At 42.4% G+C, this 18,726-nt stretch overlaps 1 long non-coding RNA gene across 3 annotated transcripts; it reads right to left on the reverse strand.

The window, feature by feature from the left end:
• Nucleotides 1–9,364: 9,364 nt before the first annotated feature.
• On the reverse strand, nucleotides 9,365–18,599 carry LOC116325139. Of its 3 annotated transcripts, XR_005614789.1 has the most exons (4): nucleotides 14,310–15,066; nucleotides 13,770–13,858; nucleotides 13,340–13,597; nucleotides 9,365–10,146 (listed from the first exon to the last, which is right to left on the reverse strand). It is a non-coding gene; the product is annotated as an uncharacterized LOC116325139 (long non-coding RNA). The 3 variants fall into 3 exon arrangements; XR_004199831.1 differs by lacking the exons at nucleotides 13,770–13,858; nucleotides 14,310–15,066 and adding an exon at nucleotides 18,469–18,599; XR_005614788.1 differs by lacking the exon at nucleotides 13,770–13,858 and having other exon boundaries at nucleotides 14,310–15,049.
• Between the last annotated feature and the right edge of the window lie 127 nt (nucleotides 18,600–18,726).

The following is an 18,726-nucleotide window of genomic DNA, read 5'->3' on the forward strand; positions in this document are numbered from 1 at the left end:
AAACCCCAAATTGCATTTGGCTGTGAAATGCCAGGGTTTCTGCTCCCTTTCTTTATTGTCTGCTTCCGGAAATAGTGAAAAAAATGAGATATTGATTTAACTCTTTATTCAAGTAAAAATGAAAAAGTACAGGATTTGAAATCTACTGAAAGTACACGGGTAAAAAACAGTTTTTTGTCTATGAGTGAATTTCACTTATCAAATAAATAACTTCAAAAAATGCTTCTCACTACTCTCCCTGTCTGACACTAGTGATTCAGAAAGGCTGAATCTGCAGTTTAGATATTAATCTCTTCGCTGGGACACTGCACAGAGCTTGGAGAGTTTGACCATCACGCTGATTGGTCAGAGGTCGGCTTGTGGACATGTTGTGGTTTGTCTAGTCCATTTCAGGGTAACAAAAGCAGGCAATGACACAAATTTCCACCCCATTGACCTTCCATTGTGGGGAGGTTTGAGAGGTGACAAGGAGGTCAGTGGTGATGCTATGTTTTACGGGTTGATGGTGGTCTGCCTGACCTCTGACCTCAGCCTGATCATAGAAAAGAAAACAAACATATGCTCTTTTTAAATTGACTCTAAATCACAAGGGACAACTTGGGAGGTTCCAGTTCATTAAATAGATTAGGACTTCCACTATGGTCAAGATTATTTAGAGATGATGTAATGTCACAGTGTTTCCAGACCATAATGTCAAGATAGAAAAACCCCCATTTCTCCATATCAGAACAGGACATTTTATCTGTTCCTATCCCCAAATGTGATTCTAACAGATCAGTTAGATAGCTTGGTTTAAAAACTATTTCAAATAATACATAAAACAACACTCTTATCAAAGCAAAAAGACAGAATTTGACAATAGACATCTCATCTCTCTGTCGTTAGCAGACAACGACCAACTTATGCACATATTCCTCAGCATAAACCTTTTCCTCACCGCACGTTCCCAGGCAAAGTTCGTTGCCTGTCCGTATCCTAGTTTTTGAAACAAACTTTTCCACTTTATATACTTGTTCAAATAATCTGAAAAGTCTTCCCAGGACTTCTTTTTTCTTTGCCTATCCAAAAATTTTGGCAACCAAAAAAAATTATTCTGCTAAATACTGCCAGGAACTTACTTTCACCCTTTCTCAAGTCAAACCTCAGCTCAAGTTTGCCTTAATTTTTGCAGGAAAGCTTAAGGTGTCAGATGTAACGATAAAAAAAAAAATTAATTAGTAAATTAAAAAAATATTTTTAAAAATCCTGTTTAAGATTGTCTGCACCTGAAACAGTGTGTCAGTATTTTGCGGGACCTGTTGGGTAGTTTAACCTGTTATTAATTAGTTTACAAAAAAAAAGTAAATCATTTGTACAACATCCTTCTGTTCTACCTGGGAGACCTTGAAAGTTTTGGATTTTTCAGTCATCAAATCACTACCAAAAGGATATCAACCACCTGTTGAATGTACAACATGGTGTGCACAGAGCTGCTGGGTTGGCCAAAGGTGAACTGAACCTGTGTTCACCCTCTGTGATATACAGCACTTGAATAAGTGAATCATTGAATCTTTTCTCTTTCTAACATATAGCCATCTTTCTTTTTGCTCTGAGAAACTATCTTACTGTTTCCTTTTCATTCTGTGTCACCAGCCAGACCAGTGCTTTCCTAGGTACCTTAACTCAAACAGTATGTGGCGACAAATAACATATTTCAAGGTTGTAGCAGATTACATCTCCTTCTTCCATGCTGAATTGTTTTGGCATCCTAATGTAGCCTTTGACATGTGAGAGAAGCAGAAATAATCGATATAATTGACTTTAAAAATCTCATTATGCCATTGTTCTGCATATTTGGCAGAATCTTATTTTAAGTGCTCGCATATTCTGGATGTAAAACCCCAAAAGAAACAGATAGCTATAACTCACGTTTTCTCCAAAATACTTAATGTAACCAAGTAATGATGTTTAATTCAGTAAAAGTCTCTCATAATGGAAGTTATTTTGAAAATCGGGAAAAAAGGTCTGTTCGGTTATGCAGTAATTCTGAACCTGCTGCTGAACAGTCACAGTATCAGTGATGTAAATGGTGTTTTACCCCCAGTGTCTTCAAATATCCCCCCAGAGTTTGACTTTTAAAAAGTATCATAGGAAATTCTGTCTTTTACAGCTAGGAGCTCATTAAGGCGAGATGAGAAACTTCACACATTCAGAGGAACAAAGAAATCTTTAATGTGTAAAGCATGTTTCAAACAAACAGAAAAAAAACATTGAAAAAATATTGATTAAAAGCGCTCTCATTTCTGTTTAATCTGCTGATGAAGGCCACAATAAAACAACCCTGGAATTGAGTTTTGTCATTGTTAAATAATGTACAAAAATCACAAAAGGGCAGTTGAACAAAAAAGCTCAATAACATTTCAGGATATTCATCTTCCTTTTCTTAGCAGGGAAATAACCAATCAATACCCATTACTTTATGTGTGTTATATTTTTAAATCCTTGCGGTGTCCCCTAAAATTGATAACATTACATTACTTAACATCAATTAATTCATTACTGTGAACTCCAGAAATTTACAGCAAGTTTCAAGATTGTTCACAGGTTATTCAGCCCACATTATTTCACATTTGTGTGCAGATTTTAATTTATTTCGAAGCTGTCAGACTAAACTCAGGAGAAAATATGTAAATATAGAATATTTCATTTCTTTGAATAATTCACCATAGTTTCAAGAAAAGCCTGGCACAGCATTATACACCGAATATTATATACTGTGAAAATAAGGGAAATAATTTAATTTTAACTAACTTAAAGTTGCTCGGCGAGAAATAAACTGCATGTCTGAGGGTTCAAATATACTTTATAGTTAATTTACCAATACAATACAAGTTTACAACCTTCATCACTCGTGGGTCTTTTCTCAGCCTGAGCCGTGTCAAGATTAGATCACTGAAAAGCCGCAGTTCCTCCAACGTGCAGACAGACCCATCTCTAAACAATCTGAGGCCACTGAATACAACACATTTCATGCAAGTCACTGAACATTTCCTGTCCTTCATCCACAATGCCACCCACAGCCCACAAACACGCAAGACCTCCCGACAGCAGCTCTCCTGCGGAGGCCCTCACAAGTTTAAAATCTCACGCATTACCATGGGAGCCAGCCAGATAAACCTCCACCCTCACTGCTTTCACCTTATTGCCTCTATGTGGCCCTGATATGGCAACAGAGAGACAATGGCCAGCTTGTGTGCAGCTTCAGATTTAATGCTGGGGAGTAAATGGTGATGTGGGGGTGCAGTTGTTGTTCCAAATAGAAGTGTAAGTATACTCAGAGGGTGTGGTGCAACTGTTAAAAAGCAGACACTGACAGTCGCCTTGAACTTGAACCCCACCCCCCCGAGGTCCCCTTGACCTTAGCTCTTTTCCCGTGCTCCTCTCTGCCCTCAGCGGTGGTGGTGGCCTTTGTTAAGCTGTCGGCATTAACTCTTCGCGCCTCTCTCTCACAACCTGCTCCTCCCCACCCAACGCTCTGTCCTCCATCTTCCCCGGGGGCCAAGCCTCTTCTTCCTCTTCGTCTTCTTCTGTAACCACTTCCCCCTGTATTTCTGATTTGTGTGTACCCATCTGCTCTGTGCAAACTCCCCACACTCCAGTGGGGAATTTTGTTTTCCCAGAATGCTAATCTGACCCCCAGGGTGGGGGGGCTCATTCCCACATTCTGGATCTGGGATTTATTCTTTTGTTTTTAAGGAGAGAAGCGCTGCAGGATTCGTCCTATCACAGGGCAAAGGATAACTACTGTAGGTATATAAGCTGAAGTCTGTTAGAGCATTATGATCAAGATTTGTGATTAAAGCCATCAAAGAACTGATGATTTTCAGGAATTCTCCAATCTTTAATCTTCTGAACCCTGACCAGCATTTTAACTTTCACCCAACTGCTTCAATAAATGAGTACCGGATCCCCAAATGTGTCATTTAATTTTTACAAGACTATAAAACCACATTTAGCTTCCATCTCCCTAGTTGCCCCTGTTTATAGGATTTTGCCTCCAAGCTACTCACGTTCCCAGGAGCTCTGCTCTGATTGTGTCTTGCACCATTATCATTGTTTTCATTTTTTTGTCATTTTTAAGAGATTTGTCTCCAAAATTAGGACCTGTCACTGATCAAAAACGAAGCAGCTTTCAAAGGAGTTGCACTGCATTTTTGATTTTGTCAAAACACCTCCATGGTATGAACAACAACTCGGATGCTAGCGGGGGCAAGAAGACGGAAGGAGAGGAGGAGAGGAGCAGAGTGATTTAATCTGCTAATTTTTCTCAGGTCTTTTGGCTTTTGACAGGCAAGTGTAATGGTCCTTCAAGTAATGGAATCAGCCACTCAAGCAACACACACACACACTTGCTCACGGACGCATGCACACACATTCACTAGCTAAAAGCATGCCTGTTTTGCATATGAATGACATCACCGTAAAGTTTTCTGGGGAGGTTTTTGGCGGTTGGGGAGGACAGAGGGGGACGTGGTGGAGAGCAGCCCTATGAAAGGAAAAACATTAGTCAAATCACTTCCCGCTTCAGTCACCCGCCCCGGCCAAACTACTTGACATTCCACAACAGGGCTCGCTCGCCTTCAAGAAAAAGCATCCTCAGTGATCCGGACGTCTAACTCATCAGGCCTAAGCTGCAAGTTTTACTAGCCTCTCCTGCTTGAGTATTTCTCCTTCATTTTATAAATACATAAGCTCCAAGCGACGGCTTTAGGGTGTGAGAGGATTTTAAGCTTAATATTTTAACTGCTACCTGTGCAGATGACAAAACTTCAATTTGAAATGTCATCCTGCAAAGGTAAAAACCTTGTCACTCTCACTTTTTTTTACCTTTTAAGATAGGCTGAAACACTGAAGGTCCTCGTTTACTCCACACAATTCTGTTATCTTTCCAAACTCAGTTAGCCAAACTGAAAAATGCAGGGATGTCAAGCTGCAAGCTAGATTATGGTACTGAGTTGCCATCCTGCGAAATACAAAAACGCGTCGATTCTGGTGTCGTTTTACCCCCCTTCTCTTATGTAGCCGAACATAAGGTCACAATTTTTCATATCAGTGAAATGTGAAGAGTAATGGCGGATGTCTAAGTTTAAACAGAAGTGATTTGGGTTTAATGTGAACGTTTTATACGTATGTGTGCTATGTAATCTCAGCTTCAAAAAAATGAAGGTTATTTTGTGAAGCGCAACAACATTGCTAACATCCAGTCATCTAAATATGATTTTAACATTACTAGTGAAAGTCCAGTATTCACTGTTTTGCTTAGGTTTGCTAAGTAGTACTACCCTAACTTATTCAACTTAAGTAAGCTTTACTTAGTGTTTTTAAGGCAACGACTTTGTGTAATTTTTTCAAGTTCTGGGAACTAATTAGATTTTACAGTGTATTAGCAAATGATACTAAAAATATTTAAAGGAAAAAGAATGGAGCATAATTCAGTAAATTGTACATCATTTAATGCAGCAGTACTTATTCGTTAATTATGCTCATTCATAGCACCTCATGGTGGTTTAACTATTTTAGTATGCTGTTACTAATCATCAAATGTTTGCATGTTTTTTTTATGTTGCATCAAAATATTCAAAGTAAGCAGTATCAAGATTTTCACCTCGAAAATAAGACATCATTTCCCTTTTGAAATGTATAGGAGCAGAAGCATGAAAGATGCTTTTCCAGAAAAGGAAAAATCATTAAGTCAGTGTTACTGGAGTTCCCATGAGTCTCCTTATTTGGCAGCTCGAACCCTCTAGTTGTCAGATTTCCAGATTTCTTCACTACTAGGAACAAAAGCATTGCCAAGCACACAAGAGGAACATCGTGATACATGGTTTTCCAGTCATATGTTCTCTATTTAGAAAAGCAGTTATTCAGACTATTTTTCAAATGAAGAAATACTCGTTCCAGTCTGACTTACAGACCCGCTGTCCATCCTGTCTGCCCCCTTTCAGCTTCATGATGGTAATGTATTTATAGCAAAAATAAATCATCTGATAATCAAAGTGGAACAATCATGTTTAATAACATTTTAAATTTTATCTGAATGGCATAAGCCACTTTTTACCCATGTGAACACTGTGTGTGTGTGTGTGTGTGTGTGTGTGTGTGTGTGTGTGTGTGTGTGTGTGTGTGTGTGTGTGTGTGTGTGCGTGTGTGTGTGTGTACAAGGGGCTAAAATTTGATTCTCTAGCTGCCACTCGTCAGATTTCTTATCAAGAAATCCTTCAATAATCTCCACACCGAACAGACCAACTCTCTGTTCACACACACACACACGTCCGCATCTTTATTCTTTATTTATTATAAATGAAACATCACACTCGACAACACATCCTTCAGAGCATCTGATGTCATTTTGTCTTTGCTCTATGAACAGAATGACCAGGCTGCCACACTGCAAGCAGCTCACAAAGGTGGACAGATCTGGACGGACGCCCACTTTTTTTGGCTCCAGCTACGACAGCATCCAAAGACACACATATCCTCTGTCCTTGCAACCAGTTGCAAACATGTTTTCCCCCCAAAATCACACAGAATGGCCTCCTAGGGTTGCATTCCTGCATACCAATGCGATTCTGAGCAACTTGTGAAAGTTCATCACAAAGCATCACACCAGTTCCAAGACCTTGGACGTGCACCAAAACCCGCCATTTCCCCCTCTTGTCACCAGGCTCCTTGTGTTCTCATCAATCAAATTGTCCTGCAGAAGCGTCGCCTTTGCATTTTTTCTTTAAATCTGGTCCAAGTCGTGTTAATGTCATTGAGACGCCATCTTGGAATCAATTTCTTCAGTCTCATGATTGGCCGTTGCGAGCAGCCATTTTGTGCTTTATGTCAAAAGGAAGCCACACCCCATCGCTATAAACACAGCTCCCTAAACACAAGACTTACTGTCATTTAGCACAAAGCACAAAGCAAAAAGCAGGGTCAACTTTTTCTTTTTTTACTCAGCGGCCTGACAAACCTTTAATTCTGAGCGGCTAGAACTTTGACTGTGATCCAACATGGCTGCAAACGACAGCCTGGTTGTACGCCGTCACTCCAGCTTGCTCTAGTATGCTTAACATTGACACTCAGTTCATTAAAGCCTATAGTGCTTGGCTAATGCAGCTTGCCTCTTGGCAGAATGACAAAAACTGTGAATCAGATTATGAGGGCCATAACGCAGCCAAGAAACACAGAGGGCGAGTGGAGTTGTCACAGAGGACCACGCTAGCTCTTTGGATGTTAACGCCTGGGACATAATGTAATTGCCGCCTGCCCTGGTTAATAAGGGCATTGTAATATTTGCATGGAGCTGCTGTTTATGTGTACTATGGCTCATTTGAACGTGCAGCGCAGCTGTAAACAAGAGGAGAGTAGCTCGTAAAGCCTCGGCTGCTACAAACCGAGAATGCAGACATCCATGGGGGTGCATCGGAGCTGCGTTAAAAACCTCTTTCATTGAATTACATGAGACTTCATAAAAGAGAGGGAATGAATGAAAAGAGCTGCCAAATCAACCTGTACTGTAAAGGGTTACATTTCATTTGTTTTACAGTGGGATTACCCTTTTTTTACATGACAATGCTAATGAATTGTGAGGGGCCCATATGTCGGTGTGGGCGCGTTCGCCATATGTGGTGTCAGACAGCAAATCACGCAGGGGAAGTGTTTTGTACAGCACACAGCAGCTCACAAAGCGACGGTGCTGCACGCAGATTATCACAATCCAGGGTGAGGGTGCTATGGGTTCTTTGTTTTCCCCAAACTTGGAATAACAGCAGGTTAAATGACATGTGGCTGGCTTATTATTCATCTACACAACAAACACCAAGGTTAAGATTTTTACTGGTTACTAGAGAGAGCGTCTTTGTCCTGATTAATTTTACACCAAAAGAGGACAGAACTGTTCTGTTTCCCTCCAGTGTAGGTTGCGTCTGAACACCCACATCCCTGATGGTGTTTAGAAAATTGTTTGATCTCGGGGGAATTGTGATAATCTTTTCATTTGGCAGTGACAATGTGCTGAAACTGAACTGTGGTAGATTTCTCTGTAGATGTGACTGAAGCAGCAAAATCATTAAGGAAAAGCACATTTAGGTTTTGTTTGTTTTTATAGATTTTCCATTTGTAATTTTAGAAAGCTGTAACCTCTTCTGTCTCTCATTTTAAAGACAGTTATTTACATTTATATTTCTTTCTTTCAGTGAATTACATCACTGCTGACCAGGCTCAGCGACGGCTCAAGGACACTTCAGCACTATATACGGCTGCTTAATGTACTTTTCCATTTATCACTAGACGATCCTGCCAGGCAGCGATATGCAACCAAAACTGATCAAAAGCATGCACAGGAAATTTCATTGTTTTCAGTGTAAACCTTTATTACTATTTCAACAGTTTTCCATACAAAGGCACGTGTGGTGAACACTCATTGACAAAGATGAGATTGCATAATACAAACATTGTTGCTTATATAAACAGTATGCTATTCAAAGCTAAACAGATATATTTGATCTACATTTAAGGAAAAGGGAGATTTAGTGCAACTGATTTAATTATTTTAGACCACAATTCATGGTTTTCAAGCCTCTGGACTGATTTCAGAAGAGTGACTTTTTTTTGCAAGAGATTAAAAACATAATTTCAAGCTTATCCAGGCAGATAAGTAATTGTCTTGAGCACTGGGATGTGCATGATTATCAAAAGAATACATTTTCTAAATTAGGCCAAGATAGTCTCCCTTGAATCAATTGCAAAAGCGCTGCATAGACATAGATTGTCTAAAGTAATATTTAAAAGATTTGCATAGATTATCAATCGTAATAAAAAATTTGCCACTTCCCGAAAATTAATATAGAATGAATTAGGCTCTGATAGTACTTGCCTTATTGCATTTGGGTGCATGTGTGTGTGCGGGTGTGTGTGTCGCTGTGTGTTAATGTCAAGAACAGGAAATTAAGGCAGTGTTTGAAGCCAATGTATTTGTCATGTCTCACCCAAAGATGTATCATTACACTAAAGCAGGTAACTATTATGTGCCAAACCGCTGTGCCTCAACGACTGCTATAGGGAGCCGCTTTTAATAGTGTGGCATGTTCTGTATACACGCAGAGCCACTTCCTGCTGATCAAACACACTCCAACCACCAGGAATATTAAATGCTTGAGTCCACATTTACTCAGACTCTGGCTCATGGCTGCACAGTCGAAAGCTGCAAATATGAGATTCAATCCATCCACTGATGAAACTGCTGTATCCTGTCATCTGTCACACACTCACACACACACCCTGACTGTAATTTCTGTTTCACTATATTAATAACTGCAATGTCGGCACCTCATAAACCATTTCTCTTGATGATGTCTGAAGGAATTTCTGTAAACTTGTGGCTCAAAAAATAATCCAAAATAAATATGAAAAGGTTTTTTCCCCTAAACAATAAAGAAAGGAAAAAAAAGAGAACAGTTGCATAGAGTATAAAGACGACAGCTCACTCCTTCGCCATTGTGTCAGCTGACACACGGAGCTGCCCAATCGCAGTGCAGTATTATTCACTGCTGCCGTGGGTCTCACATTCACATGTCTTTTGAGTCCTAGCAACTATAACAAAAGAGAAAATGAGCAAAATATGGGCTACAAATAATCAAATACAGCCTACATTAAGTGGAGCCTATGATAGCTGAACACAGATTATATTCCTTCATGTCTATACAATATTTTTTTTACAATCAAATATAGGATAATAATTACAAAATTCAGTGCCACATCTACAAATAAAAGAAAGAAGAGTCACAATTATCAAGCAGTTCCTCCAGCCCTCGGGCTGCTTATTTTCCACTGAGTCCCCCAGGTTTCCATGATTGGAGTCCACGATGATGTTTGCTCAGTTAAAACACCAAAAGTCATTCACAAGCAGTCCAGGCTGAGTGTTGGTTCGAGCGATGCATCAAGGAGACATACACAGCGTTCCACAGTTATGGCAGGAATCACTGCTGGCTCGCGTGCAGACAGCATCGCCATCCTCCGTGTTTACTCCAGCTAAAAGGCAGCGAATGAAGGAGGAGTCCCACCGTCCTCCTTTTGTGTGCTCTGTCCATTCTGGATCCCCCCTGCACCAATCACATTTATCTAAAAAAGAAAGGGAAAATGACATAAGAGTACAGCTTTCATTCTTCAGAATGAGTCAAAACACACCTTGAGGCCAATCATGTGAATGTCAAAACAATTATTTGAGACAATGGACTGTGAAGTCCAATTTATGTATCAAAAGAAGGCTTGTCCTCAGTGCTCTTTAAGCATGAAAAAAAATACTTATTAGGTTTTTTTTTCCTTGTGTGTCCTAAATCTGGCCAAGTTAAGTACAGCTTCGTGTACCAGCCAAGGGGATTGAGACTGAAGTTGAAAGGCCTTAACAGGAGCCTGGTACGCTACAAGCTGCTAATACAAAGAGGAAGCATGTGACACACCCTAAGCTAGGCTGAGTTGGACTTCAGAAGACCATCAAACCCTCTTTTCTGTTACATTTTCGAGCAGCTCAGACAAGCAACTTAAAATATTATAGCAGGTCACCAAGTTCAGAATTAGCTAATAATGCGTCCATCTAGCTTAGCAGAAGAAATCAACAACCACTGTGCTAATTACCATCGTCTGAGCTATTAACAAGCATCACGTTAGCCTTGGCATTCAGCATTACGGTGTGAGGGTGCTCTCTGCCAGTGAGGAAAGAGTGGGGGCTGCGGGGAGTGGCTAACAGTAGAGGTTGGCGACATAAAAGGCAGTTTCGGGTATTGGTGTCGCTTTGAGTTATTGGCATCATGGTCTTGTTTTGTTGAGAGGACTACAGTGAATAAGCTTGTTAATGGTAAATTTACAGCCCCAGCATGTGGCCTAATAAAACCAGGGGATAGAGAGGATGATGAGAATGATTGCCATTGCCATTTTGTGTGTGTGTGTTCAGGAGGGTGTGTGCGATGGCGATGAGGAGGGGGGTGTAGTTAGAGAAAAGGGAGAGAGAAAAGTGGAAGGCGCCGGTAATTAAGAGTCTAAAAGAGTGTGAGAGAGGCGCACACTGCTCAAAGCAAACTTTGAGCCTAGATTCCTCACTTTTTATTTATGCATCCCGACTTGAACCCCCCTCCTCCATCTTCACTCTCTCCCCCTCGCTCTTTACTTGTCTCCCCTTGCTGAATGAATAGCTATCGCAGTGCTACAGTGTCCCACAGTGTCTAGCAACACCCTCCTGCATCCTCCAACCTTTTTTCAACAGCACCCCCCTCCAGTATGGTCCTGAATAGGGAGCCGAATTGAGCAAACAGTCAGGCTGTCAGCTCAATAGGAGGTCTGGCCGTGAACTTGAAGTCCTTCCCAGGCCCCCAGCCTTACATTAGGGTAGGAGGGGTGGAGATGGTTGGGGAGACAAGAGACGGTGGGGTGGGGGGATTGGTGGAGATGGGGTTTTGCAGCCAGACTTTTGGGGGCCCCCTACGTGCCAGTGTTGGGGGGACCCCTGCCACCGAGGTTCCCAAGCCTGGTGCTCTTGCAGGAGTAATGGGGGCAGGGTGCCCCAGCTGCCTGCTAACCCTCCCCTCCCCCTGTAGCACTCAGTCTGGGCAGGAGGGGTGCTGACGGTGGGGTTTGTGCAGGCGGGACAGTGTCTGCTCCCCTGCCAAAGCTCCTCTAGACCCTCGCACACACTCGCACAAAGACACACACATGAATACACCGATCCAGACACAAGCCGTGCCCACCCCCTCTCCTCTATCAGCTCGCGGCCCTCCCAGGCTTCTCATCATCTCATTAGCCAACGCCAGCCACTCCACTGTCTACTGTTTGCATTGTTTTGGGCTCTGCATAATTTACACAGTAAATTGAGAATGGCCTCGGCCCCCTTTGCTCAATCTACCACCTGTTTATAGAGGCCTGGCAGTGATTAGTGCACTTTGCGTTTGACACAGTTACCACAAGACTTTTCAGGAAAGCCAAGCTACTCCTTCGCTTAAGGCGGCATCGTCAAATATTCAAATTAATTAAGCTTAGTTTGACCTAATTTGGGAACTGGAATCATTAACAGTGTATTCTGTCTAAATACAGAAAATTAGTGATTTAATTTAAAGAACACATATATAAAATTGAACATTTTGGGCCAAATTATTTAAAAGAAAACACATTTGATGTTAAGATGTTTCCTATCTTTGCCAAGTCTCCTTCACTGTTTTTACCTTGACCTGGGGGTAGCGGCAGTTTCTCTGTTAGCCCCAGGCATCCTACTATAAGTTACCATTAGCACGGTCTCTCTGACCCACACGCCACAGACAAAACAAAGGGAGGTTTCTGTGTAAAGATGACAAAAGTAAGCACTGTTTACCAGCCTTCTTACTTAATCAAGCCCAGCCAACACTAATTGGTGTTTTGGTTTAAGCGGTTTTCAACGTTGGGAGCTCCCCGGTTGAAAAAATGCTGCACCACAACGAGCTCATGCAAGGAGAACAATACTCAACTTGTCTGAGCACCAACTGCCCTCCAATACTCACCACTCACTTAAAGAGAGACTTTTCAGTACTAAATCTGCCTATCATGCTCTTACAACTTCACCATCTTGTCTTTATTATTTCTCTCTGCCTCTGTCTGCCTCTCTTCTGCTTTGTTTTGGGCTTTTTATGTGCTGCAGTGTCCCTGTAAAAGACTATGAATCATCATCACTTCCACTCAACTGATGTTGCCCACCTTGACATTTCTTTTGACCTCATTTAAAGAGCTGAAGGGAGATTTTTAGAATTATTTTTAAAAGCCATACCTCTGGCACAGATTACTGTCAAAATCATTAAATATTATATCACAGTTTTTTAGGTTCAGTGACTAAATTTTCTTACTAAGCTGCTCAACTTATGGAGTAATCAGCTGTGCTTGTGTGTCGTCCAGGAGACACGGTTTGCATCGTAGCTCCAAAATGGCAGGCGCCGCCATGTCGGGGCAGGCATGTGAGGATGGCATCAGAATTCCCAAACGGGAAAGAAAAACTGGCGCTTCGAGGACAGATGCCCACTGAACGCCTCCTGAGAGAGGCATTGAGAGTGGAGTGATTTAATGTGGACGCACATACAAAACACGCTCCACCCACATCAACCCTCCCCTCCTTCCCATCAGCGCATCTCATGAGTCGTGCAATTAACAAACGTATCAGAGGCAATTAAAACGGAGGGTACATCACGCCGGAGAAGGCGCGAGGGCACGGAGAGATGGAGATATTGCGATATGATGGAGAGTCAGGGAGGTGCCAATAGAAAAATGAAGCATGGCGGGCGCAGTGGGTTTGGTGTGTTACCTGCACTGACTGGTCTTCCCACTTCCATTTCATGCCAGCGTTGCTCTAAGATGGTGGCGCGGGCTGCGTTTCGCTGTACAGGAAAAAGGGGCAGTCTGCTGAGGATGGAGTGGATGAGGAAGGGAAGAGGAGGAGGGAAGAGGCAATGCAGTGGAGGGCGAGGAGAGAGGGAGGGCAGAATCAACAACAACCCCTCCTCCTCCTCCTTCTCTGTTTTTCAGTCTTCTTTTGCCAGCTTTCCTTCAGTAATGTGGTAGCCTGCACAGAAAACATAGATGGAGAAATCAGAGGGTAAGATTGAAAATTTAAACTATGTAGCTTATCCACAAAAGCACACATGTACAGTTCACAGAAATATACAAACACACGAATGCACGCGCGCACACACACAGGCATCCACATACACAAACACACGCGTGCACACACACACCTTTTCATGTCTGTTCTCATGGTACAGTCTGCCCCTGAGCATGCAAATGACTTTCATTATGCAAATGCATGCAAATCAGATCCAACCATCTGAGAATCAAGGGTGGGAAAGAAAAAAAAAAGTAGACACAGAGATTGAATAAAAGAAAGAAAGAGAAAAAGCGACAAGAGAAAAATCCTTTTGAGTGGCAGGAGGCGGTAAGTTAGGTAAACGCTCTGCTGAAAACAACGCCAGACCAATTGGGCAAACACGATTACCTTCTTTTATTGTGTCTATGACCTAATTTTTTCATTCAATTTACTGCATCCTTGTCATTTTACAGAATGCAAGTTTTTTTTCCAGGTATTTGATGTTAAAGGCTTTTCCTGCATAAACAATATATCACTTAAAATTCAAGAACGCGGTTAATGTTTTAAATCAACCATTCCACCGCATACTTTGCATCTGACACCTGCAGTTAAGCATGGAAATAATGGAAATAATGTAGCATTTCAGCATCGATAGAATTATAAACAGTAGTTGAGTACTTTACATACTCACCAGTTGAGCTAACTTGGATTTCATGTAGCAAATCTACTTTTCCTTAAGCCTTAAAGGCTGACTAAAAGTCTGCACTCTAAGTTTAAATAGTGTCTCTGCAGCCTTTCTCTATGTTTCTATGTGCATCCGTGCAAAATAATAAGCACGACTAGCTTAAAGCAAGCCATTAGGTGGCTAAATGTCATTAGCACTAACACAGAACAACCACTGTGGATTTCAGATGAAAGGGAGAATTGTTAATTGTTTAAATCAGCGTCTGTCTCTGCCACAATCCTTCCCTCAATTACCCACACCTGCACATGCAAACCTGGGAGTCTAAAACAAAAGTAGCACAGTGCAGCCAGCTTGCTAAGTTCAATATTCCCAAGCAGGTGGACTCTGTATCTTGCATAGTTCTTGAACCCTATTCAAAGTAATCAACAAAGAAAGCTGACTAATCGGTGAACGGACCATGCTGTCTGATTTTACTAATACTCTGAGCCAAGCAGAAAGGATCCTCCATTAGCCAGAGAGGAGGGAGCCAGCTTTTGTCTCTGGGTGTCAGTAGGGGAAGGCCACGTCTGAAATTGGAATAAGGTGGTAAAACCAGGGGTGACTTGGAGTGTGAGAGAGTTGGGGTGGGTAAGCAGGGAGGGGAAGGACTACAGGGGTGGGGTATTGCTGAATGGTGGCAAACCTCTCCTAATTGGCACTTGACATTTTTTTGCCATTGGCACTAGAGTGGGCCAGCTTTCAAGCCCTCTCTGGGTCCTTGTTGGAAAAGTGCCTTATGCAAATATGGCGAATGGGCTCTATTGTGAAGCCTCTGATATTAACAGCTCACGCAACAATGAAATTGTGTGCTTACTCTGGACTCGTAGGTGTGTGAGAGAGAGCTAGACAATGGGAGCGGGAGCAGCTTCAGTCTGAACAGACCCTCCATCGGATGCTTTGCCAAGTCATTTCACCAGAATGGGCTTTTCTGAGGACCGAGGCTCTCAGTAAAAGCTTTATTAATGACTGAAACAAACAAATGCATGCACTGTTTTGCTCTGGCTCTGAGAGTGTCTCTATTTGTACTGATGCTGAATGGCTTGATTTATTATGGTTGAAAATACTGAAGGTATGTACAGAAAAGGCTTCATTCTCTTTAAATGATAGTTCCCCTCCTGAAACATCAATGTCTCAGTTCTAAATGTGAAAATGTATTCATGCTTCTGTGCAGTGCTGCACTCCCTCTGATACTTCTTTCTTCTCTGTGTGCCCGCATTGTTTACCCTTAACTCGCTCCCTTGGGTGAGCACTGCTTGAGATCTAAAGATATCTGCAGAATCCCTTCGGAGAAAACTTGGCATGGGAGAAATGTGGCAAAACTAAGCTCTGTTTTCAAATGCAGTGAAAATGATAAGAGGCATATGCTGGACAGCTCAACTAAAACTTCTAAGTCAGCAAGGTCTGAGGCGCTCTTGTCGTCTGACAGCACAACACAAACTTAATTTTTACATCCACGCAACTAAAAACCAACAAGGAGACAAACAGAGCAAGTGGGTAAGACAACAACAGTCACCCCCCGTGTGGTCCGAGCTCAGTCAAAGTACACCTGTTACTGCTAAGTTGCCAAACTTAATCTCCTTTGTCTGAGGAGGCCCATTGACTTTTGCAACTGCCCAAGATACATTCATTTCTATGCGAGCATAAGGGGGTGGAGGGAATGCCTGTGTTGTAGAAAATAACAGGGTCTGGCCTTACACTCTGGCCCAACAGTGAAGCCATTTTCCAAGCCCTGTTGGTGTGTTCCGTCAAGAGAAAGAGAGGCAGAGAAAAGGGGGCAAGAATCACTGGGTTATTCAGAAAGCTGTCTGGCTGCTCGGACCTGGCAGGCCTGAAAGGGAGGCAAAGGGGTGCATTGTCCCTCAGTGACAAGTGGACTAGCTCTATTGACTGTAAAGTCTACTTATGGGGGGGCAAGTAGGACCCGACCACAATGGCTGTTTTTCTATTTGACACTTGGAGTCTAAATCTGCTTGTCCAGTGCATGAAAGCTAAGACAAACCCACCACCCTCCTCCTTCTCTTTCCTCTCCCTGGCTGCTTTCCTTTACATGCTTTCTCTTCGCGCCCTCTTTCTATTTCCAACACTGCCATGGGACACAGAAAAAGAGAGAGCAAAGGCCCTAAGGTGTTTTTGAGGAACTCTCCCATCTTTATGCTGTTTTCAGGCAAGCATAAGCTAATACAGTTTCTGCACTAAGTTCCCTAGTGTGAAGTGTTAGTGATATAACTGTGCCACACACCGAGCCAGAACAAAGCATTTGTACCATGACATGCGTCTCCCAGGGCACTGCTTAGGGTATAAACACAATCTGTCCAAGACTTCAGCTCCCATTTAGACCCAACAGTGTAACTGACACAAAAAGGATGCAAAGGGAGAAAACTATTCTCCACAACACACAAAATCTTTCTGCCTTACACCTGTTATATGCTAATTTCATAAATACAAACCACACCTGTGTAGATATACAGGAGTCTGGATATCTACACATATTGCATCTATCAGTTGCAATATGTGATAAAAAGCCTTACATGCAACGCTGTAAAACAAAAGAAATAAAGGAAAAAAGGACATGTAGGGACGGTAGCAACACAACAGAGAGAGAACCAGGTACTACTTTGCCATCCAAGAAGGTGACATCTCTGGCTGTCACTTCCTGTCAGGGCCCTCGTTCCTCTCTCTTACTAGCAGAGCCCAAAGCTCAAGTGTCACACTCAGCACCTGCAATGCAGCAGGCAGGCACAACCGCAGGGCTCGAAGAGATTGACATTGCGAGGTAAGGTTGCCTCACAAGCTTTTAGTAATTTCACTTCAGTCCTGCACAACTGTTTAGAATTTGTACCCTGTCAAGCTAAATATATCCAAACCCGAGGGTGATGTTTTAGCTGCACCACAATGAGATAGCACACCACATGTGGAATATGTTCGCTGCTTGGAGTTCACCGCTAGCTATGTACCACCAGAGCTTTGAGACCTAGGATACAATTCTTAGTGGCCTTTCTCAGCAGGAGTGACCCTCCAGCTTTGATGGGCAGAACAGAAATCACACCTTCAATCAGCCATCAGAGGCCTTGAGGTTGAAGATCTGATTGACCAATTACTCCTCACCATGAGTCCAGGCAAAGAACCTAAAGGCTGAGATTGTTCTCCTTCGCTCACTCGTGGATCTTGTCACTAGGGGTACTTTCTGCTTGATTGCCCCTGGACCACTCCCCCTCTGAACCCAACACGTACACACGGCAGCATTCAGTGAGATCCCATCGGGCCTTTCCACATGGTAGCACCTCATGCAATGGAGGCTTTGCCACGGCCCATTCACAACCAAGCCAACTGTCACGTCAAATCAAACAACGGCCAGGACCCCAAATCAAACATCTTTTCATGCAAAAGGAAAAAGGGAGTAGGTGGAAAGAAGAAGAAAAAAAATCAACAACAGCTAACTTAACAAAACTGGCCTCAAACAAATTCTTGTCTGTGCGCTTAGGTGCCAGTGGGGCGTTGGGAGACCAGATTAACTCGGAGGGACCATTCTTAACTCACACAATCCAATCCAAGTTGGAACATATGTATAATTCATAGCACCGTATGCAGCTCAAAGGCCCACATTCTTTTCATATTGCATGGTCTCTTAATGCCAAAAATGCAAGCAGTAAGACTGAATTCCATGGAGACAAATAAATAGACCGTTGTCCAAACTATCCAGCAAACTGGCAGGTCCTTTAGTCACTTGGTGTTGGCTAATCAGAGACCAGTTGCTTTGGTGAAACGGTGTGGGGTTTTGGGGTTTGTTTTTTTTTAGCAAGCCTGTCGCTCCTAACCATGTGATACTAAGTCTAAACCCATGCATGCAGCCCCACACAGAAGGATCATGGGGCTTATTAGATTAAAAGTGATCCTGTTGTACCAACCTTACTGTTATGGATCACTGCCACTGGCTACAGAGAGCTAAAGGAAATATGTGTGGCAATGTCCCATTTATTTGTACATGACTAACAACGGTACCCAGCATTACGAGCTGCTGATGGATCAAAAAAGGGGCCTCAGAGTTGAGTTTAACAAAAGGCACACACATGTATTCACACACATTCCATCACCAACAGATAAGACACAAAAAAAACATGCAGCCTACCTTTTGTTGCATCGCATTCCCGTCTTCTTTAAAATGTAGTCCATTTTCTTCTCTCATGCTACAATTCTTCTGGCAAAGTTTGCATTTTCTTGTAGGGAGGCGCATTTGGGGTCTTGATGCCTTTTCAGGAGTGTAATGGGATTCTTGTTACTTTCGGTTATCTAGCTTTATGAAGAATGTACATCACTCATACAGCTAGATAACCAAAGATAACAACCAACCCCTAAGGCTACCCATCCTCTCAATCTGCAGGCGAAG

This window comes from Oreochromis aureus, linkage group 11 (genome assembly GCF_013358895.1).
Source record: "Oreochromis aureus strain Israel breed Guangdong linkage group 11, ZZ_aureus, whole genome shotgun sequence".
NCBI classification, from domain to species: domain Eukaryota; kingdom Metazoa; phylum Chordata; class Actinopteri; order Cichliformes; family Cichlidae; genus Oreochromis; species Oreochromis aureus.